The sequence below is a fragment of the Equus quagga genome, chromosome 1, assembly GCF_021613505.1.
Source record: "Equus quagga isolate Etosha38 chromosome 1, UCLA_HA_Equagga_1.0, whole genome shotgun sequence".
In the NCBI taxonomy this organism is placed as follows: Eukaryota; Metazoa; Chordata; class Mammalia; order Perissodactyla; family Equidae; genus Equus; species Equus quagga.
The window spans coordinates 102156385-102167009 of NC_060267.1; the positions used below are offsets into that span (position 1 = coordinate 102156385).

Sequence of the window (10625 nt, forward strand, 5' to 3'; positions counted from 1 at the left end):
TACAGAAATGGGTGCGTTGAGAACCTCCTCGAGGGTGGGGCTGGGGGTGGAGGTGGGGGCCCGGTTCACATCTGTCTCGCAGTCGGCTGGACCTGATCCCTCGCGCGGTGACGTTGACCAGTCAGGGCCAGAGCTGATGTGGGGGCACCAGGGGCCCCAGTCGAGGTGGAAAGGCCGCAATCTGGACTCTGGGGTGGGTACGAGCACCCCCCACCACTTCTCGTGGGGTTTTCTTGCATCGCCGCCCGAGGACACTCCGTCACCGTCGGGTTTTCCTCAGGCCGAGTGGACGCTGGGCGGTTCCAGGACTTGCCTCGCCCGCCACATTTGTGGTTAACGCTGTACGATGTACTTTCTGGCTCCACTTTATTTCCAAGTTTTTTAAATTCTTAAACCGCTCATTTTGTTTCTGATATCTGTTTTACATACCCAGCCCTCCAGCCCTTTCTGTTTCACATTTCTTGACCTCTTTTGTTTCAGTCGTGGATTTTACTGTATGTTCTCAGCCCAGGCCCCTTAGGCATCCCTGTTTTTGCTGCTCCTGCCGCCTCCTGGACCCACCGGTCTCGGTCACAGCTCAGTTCTCCCCGGCGTCTTCTCTCAGGCCGGCTGCAGACAGGAGGGGACGTTTCTCTGAGGCCCTGGAATGTTTCCAGTCAGAAAGGTGCCCCCTGAGCTGACGGGCTCCTGTCTCCCCAACCTGCCTCCAGATCCTGGCAGAGGCCCCTCTGAGGAAGCCAGAAGCCCTTTTCTGGGGAAAAGGAACATCTGGGAACCTGAACACGAGAAGGCTCCTTGGGAGCCGTTTCCCCTTACCTGCCCCTCAGTTCTCAGGCGGGGAAACTGAGGCCCGGTGAGGGCATGTGGTGCTGTGCATAGGAGGTGGAGGAATGAGGGCTGGGAGGGAGGCCCGGGTCTCCTGAGCCTGGGGTCTCGCACACGCATGCCTCGACGCTGTTCAAGGGTCTCAGATGCGCCCCTGCAGACGCGCCCCTGCGGGGCCGGCTTCTGTGTTCTCTTGTCTCCCACTCCTGCAGCGTTTAGGTAGAAACCTTGTGGTTGCAAACGGGCTTCAGTCATCAGATAACCACAGCCTTCCCCCTTGGCTTCCTTCTAGCAAACATTGGCATCAGTGGCTCTGGTTTTGGGGGAGACCCTCCCTTTCCAAGCCGGCAGACTGAGTCCACGCTCAGTCCCGTCTTCTACCCGGATACCCAGTGTCCAGCCAGATTCTGGTGTGTGAGGGGGCCACTTGGGCTGAGTGTAGGAGACAGATGCTAACACGGCCCCGCCTGAGTCCCGGTGTGCCCCACCCAAATGTGAGAGGGGCTGGTGTCTTCTCCCAGGCAAGAATTCAGACCTGGCTCCTCCTCCCTGCTTTTTGGGTTTGGGAGACCTGCCTCAGACCCGAGTGTCTTGTGTGAGCTCCGTGCTCACCCGGGCGGCTCGGTCGCTGATGTGTCTCCCCTCTGCCCCTCCCCCTTCCTCTTCCCTTCAGGTCCTGGCCTGGCCTTCATCGCCTACCCTAAAGCTGTGACCATGATGCCGCTGCCCATGTTTTGGTCCATTCTCTTTTTTATCATGCTGCTCCTGCTTGGGCTGGACAGCCAGGTATGTAGAGGTGGAGAGACGGGCCTAGAGTGAGACTGCCCACGGCGAGCCTGCTTCTGGAAAAGCCCCTCCTCTGCGCTGCGTGAGGTGGTCAGGCGGTCAGGCCCCTCCCCACTCGCACATTAGACTTGCAGCAACTGCGGCCAGCAGTGTCTCTGCTCAGGGCACCAGGTGACCGCTGCCTGGCCCATCATGGATAGTCCTCAGTGTCCTGTGCTTCCTGGAGCCCGTGCACAGGGGAGCCCGCCCCTTGCTGTGAGACCATGACCAGAACAGCTAAGCACTCACAGCCTCGCTCAGACCTGCCCTGGCCTCTGGCCGTCCTGGCTTCTGCTCATCAAGTACATACCCCTGACCTACAACAAAGTCTACATGTACCCTACCTGGGCCATCGGGCTGGGCTGGAGCCTGGCCCTGTCTTCCATGGTGTGTGTCCCCTTGGTCGTGGTCATCCGCCTCTGCCAGACGAAAGGGCCATTCCTTGTGGTGAGCATGCAGGACCCTGAGTCTAGACTATGCGGGGAGGGCGAGAGGCTGAAAGCCAGGTGGATGTTGGTTTGCTGTGTGACCTTGGGTACGTTGCTTGCCCTCTCTTGAGTCCAAGACCCCTCACCTGCCCCATGGAGTAGGTGAGATTGTGGGCAGGAGAGTGCATCATGGGAAACAGGAACAGAGAACAGTTCACATGGGAGAAGGCTCTGTGGGGACGTTCAGACAGGGCTATGGGCACGAGGAGGGATTTGCCAAGCAGAGGATGCGAGATGGAGGGTGTGGGGCACGAGGCATTCGTAGGCCAGGAGCTGTGACAGCGCTTGGGCAGCAGTGACATGTTCTGGGGGGTGGGCGATGAGGCTGGAGAGGTGACGGTGGCTTTGGGTGCCAAGCTAAGAGCTAGGGCTTTATCCTGGGAGCAGTGGGGTCTGTGTTTCTGAGGTGGTGAGACAGGAGACAAGGAGCCGGGAGGAAGCCTGAGCTCCACCCCGAAGCCCTCCGCCACCCCCAGCCACGTCTCAGATAAGCCCAGCCCACGCTGGGGACCCCTCCCCAATCTGTGGCCACACCTACCGCCCGACCCTCAGATGACACCCCTGCACAAGGCCGAGCCTGCGACTTCCAGGCCTCTGTGCCTGCCTGGCTCCACCCCCGGCCCCTGCCCACCGCTCAGCTCTTAGAAATTCCTCCAGCAATCCTGGAGATGCCAGGCTCTTTCCAAGAAAGGCTTTTCTTAGCATCTCTCTTAACCTTGAGCTTGGGCTGGCTCCAAGGCTGCACTGTTTTGTTCTGGGCTGTTTTATTGTTATTCTTAAAAATCTGGAGCCAGGATGTCCTGGGGCCCTGGCTCCCCCTGGGTTGGGCCGGTTTCCTGCTGGGCAGGGGAATGGCCTGGAGGTGGTGCTGGTGGGGGAGAGAGGAGGCTGGGCACAAAGGGAGCAAGCCGAGGACAGAAGCAGGGGTGTGTGAGGGAGGACGACATGATGCCAGGGTCAGTCTGAGCTGCGACGGCCCTTGGGGGGTTCCTGCAGCATTAGACCATTGTGTTTTCTCAGGGGACACAGGCAAGGACCCCAGTGTTCAGGCAGAAGGCTGATCGGCCCTATCATTTCTTAAAATACTGGAATACTGGGCCTGGCGACAGATGAGTAATAGCTGCTGCCCTGAGCCCTCCAGGTGGCCCCCAAATGCCCCATGCCAACCCAGCCCCTCCCCAGCAATTTCCAGAATGCCCCTGCCACCCAGAAACTGAAGGTTAGCTGGGTCTTGGATGTCTGTTCTGGTTGGTCAGTGCCACAGCAATTACATATTTCAGCCACGAGGAGGAGCACGTCCAACAGGTCACTAACTGTCCCTTCAAAACTCAATTTAAAAATATCGTAGAACCAAAGCCGCCTCCTCTGCAGGCGGTTGAGCCCCATCCATCTGTCTTTGCCCTGGGCCCCTCGACCCCCCACCTGCACAGGGTGCCGAGGTGTCCTCCCAGCCCCTAACTTCTCTCTGCGCCCGACCGGCCAACCCCGAGCTCTGTCCTGGGCGGATTCCAGCTGCGTCTGCGTCCCCCTTATGCACAGAGCCCCGGGTGCTGCCCGGGGGAGCGCGCCTCTTGTCTCACCTTCCGGGCGCACACCTGCTGTCCAGAGGCACCGAGAGGCAAAGCGATGCAAGGGGAGCAGAGCCTGCCCTCCGCTGGTGTTCCACCCCTCGCCCTTTACCTGGGCCTCCAGTCTCCTCCTCCAGGGACCAGAGGGGCAGCCCAGATGAGGGGCCCCCCGGGCAGGGCTGGGAGTGAACTGGAGAAGGCCATGGAAATCTACAGCAGGCAGCGCTCATCAGCTCTGGCCCGTTGTCACCAAGAGAGGATGTGGGTCTGGGGTCGCCGGGTCTTGAAATGTTTTAGGGGCAGATGGAAATCTAGATTTTCAAATGAAATATTGTAGCTTTTAATAGCAGCTTTTAAGCACTTGTTGTATACCTACGTTGAACGTCACTGCCTGGAGAGTTTGTGGTTTCCAACTGCTTCCTCTTTACGTCTCTGGCCAGGAGGTGGGCTGGGCGGCCAGAGCCCTGAGTTGGAGTCCCGGTCCTGCTCTGGCTGGCTGGGTGGCCAGGGGCGCTCTTTCCCTCCCAGACTCCACGATCAGGCCTCCAGCGGGGAGGACGAAACTCGCCCTGCCCGGGGATCCTGTGCGAATTCTTGGGCGGTGCCGCCTCTGGCCCCTCTCGGGGAGGCCCAGCTCCGACACAAGCAGTGGTCTCCCAGCCCTCGCAGGGAGAGCTGCACGCCCGCAGGGAGATGGGGAGACCCGTCTGCAGGGAGGCAGGGATGCAGCTTGTGGGAGGCCAAGGGGTTTGGAGTTTCTCCCTGAGGAAGGTGGGAGCCATGGGAGGCTCAAGACAGTTATATGACCTCAGGCATACAAATTGCAGAAACTTGGCCGCTTTGCAAGTCAGAGAAGTTGGGGGATGGGACTCACAAGGAGGCATATTCCAGCTCCAAGGGAGAAAGAAGTCAGAGCCTGAGGTCTGAGTCACCCTGCCTCTGAGGTGTGGAAGCAGGGCTTGGCCAAGGAACTTCCACAGGAATCTTGCCCTGATTCAGGGCCTGGAGGGAGCTTAAGAGTTGAAATGGGAGGTTCAGAGAGGGTAGTAGTTTGCAAAAGGCCAAACAGCACATGGCAGGACCCAGAGTGGGTGGATGGCCGTGGTCAGGAGGGAAACCAGGCCCCCTGACTCTCCTCCGCTTCTGTCCCCTTCCTTCTCCAGAGACTCAAGTACCTGCTGACCCCCAGGGAACCCAACCGCTGGGCCGTGGAGCGCGAGGGGGCCACGCCCTACAACTCCCGCAGGGCCGTGAACGGGGCTCTCATGAAACCCTCGCACATCCTGGTGGAGACCATGATGTGAGCTCGTGGCCAGGTCGGGCCACTTTCCTGCTGTTTACTAACATTAGATGCCCGTAGGACGAGGTTTACAGAGCTTCAGATTGCACTAGGAGTTTTTCTAATTGTCACAGAAAATGTGTGTGTGTGTGTGTGTGTGTGTGTGTGTGTGTGTGTGGTGCCGTGCGTATGTGTATTTTGTTTTGATTTGGGGATATTTTGTACAAAAAGAAAACCCACAGGCAGATGTCGGGGGCGAGGCAGAGCCTTCATACTGAATTAGATGTATTTTATAGGAACTTGGTAAATTTTTCTTTGTATTTTTTTTACATATAACTGTATATACACTTAGAGATTGTCATACACTTTTACCACTTGAATTGATCCTGCCAGCAATAGATCTCATTTTTAAAAGCAATTCTTCGGTGCTTGTGTAGCTGGCAGAAAGTTCTGCCCCCAAAAAGTGCAGGGCGGACTTTTCCTGGGCCAACGAGCCCATTTTAAAAGTGCATAGCACCTTCCAAACGTGGTTCGAGTGGAAGCAAACAGCACCCACCAGCTGGCCAGACCCAGAGGGGCTGGAGAAAGGAGGCCGTGGGGAGATGCCTCGTCGCTCTTGTCTTCGCCAAGAAGAGAGACGCCAAGCTAATGAACCAGCCCCTCAAACACAAGGACTGACTCAAAGCTGACAGATGAGGCCCCACAGCAACAGCCTGATTCTAAGAGCCGCAGAAGCCGCTGCACCAGGAGCAAAACCCCACCTTGTATTTTGAGGTGGACGGTGGAGGTTGGACAGTCAGAAGGACTGTCGGACGGACCGTCAGAGCCACTCATGCAGAGGAGCAGCGAGAGCTCCAAGAGGCTGGGGCGGACGGGGCCGAGGTGGGAGCCCTCAGGCTGACCGCCTGGCCACAATCCTTCCTGGGGCTGCCCCCATGGAGACCTGAGGCCGCCCACCAGGAGCTGGCAGTCCCAGGGCTCCGAGCCTCGTGCAGATGGTCTGTTGCATCTTAGTGGGGTCCTGGCAGGTTCAGGCAATTCCCCAGCTGACATCTCTGGAGGCTGCCTGTCGGAAGGAACCATGGCGTATTTGTGAGGGACGGGAGGGGAGCGAGTGGACTGGAGGATGCAGGCCAGGCGCACAGAGGGCCCGGGTCAGGAGGCGTCTTTTCTTTCCTCATCTCTCCACTCAGCTCTGTCCTCATCTCCCAGAGGCGGGGAAACTCCTGACAAGCTCTTGTTGAAGATCCCGGCCCAGGGCCACCCTAGCGCCCAGCAGGGAGTGCCAGGAGCGGCTCTGGATTCGGCTGACGCGCTCCCGTCGCTCTCCTCGCAGTTCAGGCACAAGTGCAGCCCTTGGTGGGGCCCTGGGAGAGAAGAGAGCTCTGCCTTTCACAGCCCTGCAGAGCTGGTGTCAGCTGTGCACTACGTGGGAGCCTGCAAGAGGAGGCGAGGGGGCATTTTCTAGAAGGTTGGGGTTTTCATGGGGCTGGCAGCCCAGACCTGGCTTGACTGAGAGCCTCACGTAGAGCAGCGTTCCTCTGAACCAGGAGAGAAGGTGCCCCCCTTTAAAAGCCCCAGTACGGACACGCCCCCACCCCAGCTCCATTGGGACCCCAACTGTGTCATTTAGACAGTCACTTCCAAATTCAGAGTCTCAACTACACCGAAACATTGTCACACACAAACGGCACTGCCCGCCTCACGGGGTGTGTGGAGTGAAGCCCCACTCAGGTTTTCAGAGCGGGGGCTCTCTGGATCCTGGGACCCCCTCCCCAAATTCAGGAGGGGGAGGAGCCTTTAATGTCCCCCTCTCAAGGGACAGAGGCAATTCTGAACCTCTTGCTTTGGCGAGCATTCACATTTCACTGTTTCCAAGGCACATCCTCTGCCGAACGGCACCCAGCCCTGGTCCAAACGCTTCAGTCCTGATGTGTCCTGTCCCCGTGTATCTGTGGTGCCACTGTGTCTGATTTGATTTTATTGGGTTTTTCCTGAGTAGCAATGTGGCCTGTTTTCCTTTGTCTTATGGAACCTCAGTGAACTAACCGCTCTCAGGGGTTGGGGACAGGTGGCCTGTGGAGGCGAGGGGCGTCTGTGGCTGCCTGGGCATCTGTGGTTGTTTCAGGCTCCACCGTCGTCTCCCCTCCTGGGGCTTGGACCCGGGTGAGAGGCTACAGTATTGCGGGTTGGTGGGCAAATGGCAACATTCTGGAAATGGCCCGAGGAAGGCCTCTTCTTATGAGAGTCCCAGACCAATTCCAGACCAAAGACACATGCAGACCAGCTCCCCAGGCCTCGCCTGGAAGGAAGGTCAGCCACTTCACCCAAGCCGGTTCCTCAGCAAGCTCCCGGGGCACCTGTCTCCCCGGCGGCCTCTGGTCGAGTCCCCCAGCTCTGTGTCCGCAGAACTCGGCCCTGCGAGCACAGTGTGCGAGGCCGCGCGGCTTCTCCGTGTCCACACGCAGAGCTCCCGACTCTGGTCCTCCTGTCTCTGGAGAACGGGCCGTCCTCCGCCCGCTCCCCGCCTGGGATGGGTCAGAAATCCGGAGGCCGACACACAGCCCAGTCAGCCGGATCTGGAAGGGGTGTGAGGGAGATGTTTGAAGAATTTTTTAGGATGAGGAAATGGATAAGGTCCCCGGGATAAATCTCCCCCAGGGAGATGCTTCGCTGAGCTGGGCGTGGACCGAGTTAATCCCTGCAGTGGACAGGCCTCCAGGGCCCCCCAGCCAACACCCTCATTGTAAAATGGGGAAACTGAGGCCTGGAGCAGGGAAGGGACTTTGGCACAGCGAGCTGGGAACGGAACCAGCCCCTCTCGGGTCACTTCCAGCTGCAGGGGCTCTGGGGCCTGTGTGGCGAGTGGCGAGTGCAGCTCCCTAGGTCTCTCCCTGAAGACCGAAGGCAAGCCTTGATGAAACAGGAAACGTTCCATCCCCCGCAGTCAGGGACAAGGTGAGCAGCACCCACCTCGGACCATCCTCAGGGGCCAGCTGGACCCCAGGCTGTGGTTCCGTGGGGCAGGTAGCTGGCCTTCAGTCGGAGGGGCAGCGCCCATTCACCGTGGCCCTGCACCCAGCAGCCCTCTGTGATCTGGGCATTGAGAGCCCTACTGCACAGGAGGAAACTGAGGCCCAGAGAAGCTGGCTGGTGTGCAAGAGGCAGAACGCCTTAGGCAGGATTAGCCAGAGGCTATGTGGGAAATTCCCAGGAGCAGGAGGTGGCCTTGGATGAGTTCTGGGCTCTTTGCAGCTCCCTCTCTGTACCTCTGGTCCCCTGTTCTCGCCCCAGATCCCCAGCACACCCCCAGAGATGGTGGTGAAGCACAAGACGAGAGCAGACCCGTCCCCCCACCCCGGCCTAGGACAGGGCGTCCTGTGTCACCCAGGTGCTACGCACAGTGGTCAGGGCCCAGGCAGCATCACGGGAAGTGCTCTGGGCAGCCGGCGCTGAGGGCAGAGGCACCGCCCTTCCCCCCAAGCCTCAGACGTAAGCCAGGAAAGGACCCAAGAGAAACCGCTCCAGGCAGCTAGAGGTTCGTCCAGCCCTCAGACCCAGGCCAGGCGGCCCCAGGCCATCCGCACGGATGTTTTAAATACCACTGTGCAGAAATTCAACAAGCACAAGACCGCACAGCACACAAAACCCCGATCCCAGAACTTGGCGCCGGTGCGGCCCCCAGGCCCAGGAGCAGCCTTCGTCCTCTCTCCAGCACCGGCCCTCAGACGCCCCTTGTTTTATGGGAAGCTGCCTCTCCTTGTCCCCTGGGGGGTGTCGCTGCTGACCTGTCTGCCTGGTCCTTGGGGGATGGGACGTCTTGGGGTATATCTGGCTTCAAATCGAGACGTTGGCTCCATTTTTTTTACCCAGTTCATTTTCCAGTCCCCAGCTACTGTGACTCTGTGTTTAGCACAAAACAAAGCTGAGAACGTGGGTCTTGCCTCCTTCCAGAAATATGTCTGGCACACCAGGACTTTTTATTAAAACTTCAAAATATTTTTAAAATATTTTAAACTTTTGTAAAAAAAAAAAAAGAAAACCAAATCAACCAACCAGAGACTCTTCTGAGGAGGAACATTTGTATTTGAATGAGATCCTGGGCATGTGATTCAGTCTTGCGGTAGACAAGCTTTGTGTATAAATGTTTTATGATATGAATCCCTGTATTTGCAGGGTTTTTCTCTTTGCTCATTAGATAAATATGTATATCGATATTTTAAATTCATCTTTGCTTTTTTTTAGAGGAGTTTGTAATCACCTTATAACATGAAAATAAACATTTCCTTTGTAAAATCCAACACGTGTGCATTCTGTTTTTTTTTTTTTAAAGATTCTATTTTTCCTTTTTCTCCCCAAAGCCCCCCCCGGTACATAGTTGTATATTTTTAGTTGTGGGTCCTTCTAGCTGTGGCATGTGGGATGCCGCCTCAGCATGGCCTGATGAGCAGTGCCATGTCTGCGTCCAGGATCCAAACTGGCAAAACCCCAGGCTCCAAGGCCGAGCGCGTGAACTTAACCACTCGGCCACGGGCCGGCCCCTGCGTTCCGTTCTGATGAGGCTGTTTTTCCTCACGTTTGGCAAGCGTTGTACATTTTACAAAGAGCTTTCAGTCCCACCTAAGGATGCTCCTCAATGGTGACTATTATTACCCAGGTTGGAGACACTGAGGCAGAGGCTCAGAGGGGGCCATGGTTTGCTCAAGAGCACACAGCAAGTCCAGAAAAGAGCCGGGCCTCGCACCCTGGTCCTCAGACTCCTGAGTCTGCTCTGGCAGCTTCTACTGATCCTGCTGATTGAAGTCCACCTTCTGGGTGCGCAGCCCTGTGTGACTGGGAGATCTCCCACCAGCTTCCTGAGCTTCAGTTTCCCCAGCTGGAATACACTACCGCCCCCTGCAAGGCTGCAGGATGATTAGAGGGGATGCTCATAAGGTACCAGGTGTAGTCACTTACTGACTCCCGAACGGAGCCTCTCGGATCGCAAAGTCCAGGAGTGGGGCAGGCGGCACGGAGACAGGGTGAGTGGCCAGCCCTGGAGGGACGCAAACAGGGATGATGCCACGGCCCCTGGGACGTCAGAAAGAGGAGACACAGGACCCCAGGAGGCCAGTGGTTGACACATACATCCTCAGCCTGGGGAAATGTGAGCCCAACCCACTGTTACAGTGGGGGAAACTGAGGCTAGGAGAGGGGATTGGCCTCACTGGGGTCACAGAGCAGGCCAGTGTTTTGGGCAGCTGTCCTGCCCACGGGCCCCCACCACCCTTTGTGAGCAGGCGAGGTCAGGGGAGCCTGCTGGGTCCTTCCCCAACTTCCCAGACCAAAAAAAAATCTTTCTCAGCGACTCATTATTTATAGACAATGTTAGAATAAAATCTCCCCCTCTTTTTCTGGCTGGCTGCCTTTCTGACGTCCTCTGCCCGACTCTCCCCACCCCCAAGTGTCTTGGCCACGTGGCTTGTGTTCAAACCCTGGCTTCCTCCCTTACTACCTGTGTGACCTTGGCCAGTTACTTGACTTCTCTGTGCCCGTTTCCTCATCTGTAATGTTGATGATAACACACGCACCTCCAAAGGCTGTGGGGAGGATGCAGGGAGTTCTCTCGAAGCACGCAGCAGTGCCTGGCATGCAGCACAG

At 57.5% G+C, this 10625-nt stretch overlaps 1 long non-coding RNA gene across 1 annotated transcript; it reads left to right on the forward strand.

The window, feature by feature from the left end:
- The first annotated feature begins 1944 nt into the window (after positions 1-1944).
- On the forward strand, positions 1945-9286 carry LOC124249414 (uncharacterized). The gene is made up of 2 exons (XR_006891385.1): positions 1945-2097; positions 4870-9286. It is a non-coding gene; the product is annotated as an uncharacterized LOC124249414 (long non-coding RNA).
- The last annotated feature ends 1339 nt before the right edge of the window (positions 9287-10625 follow it).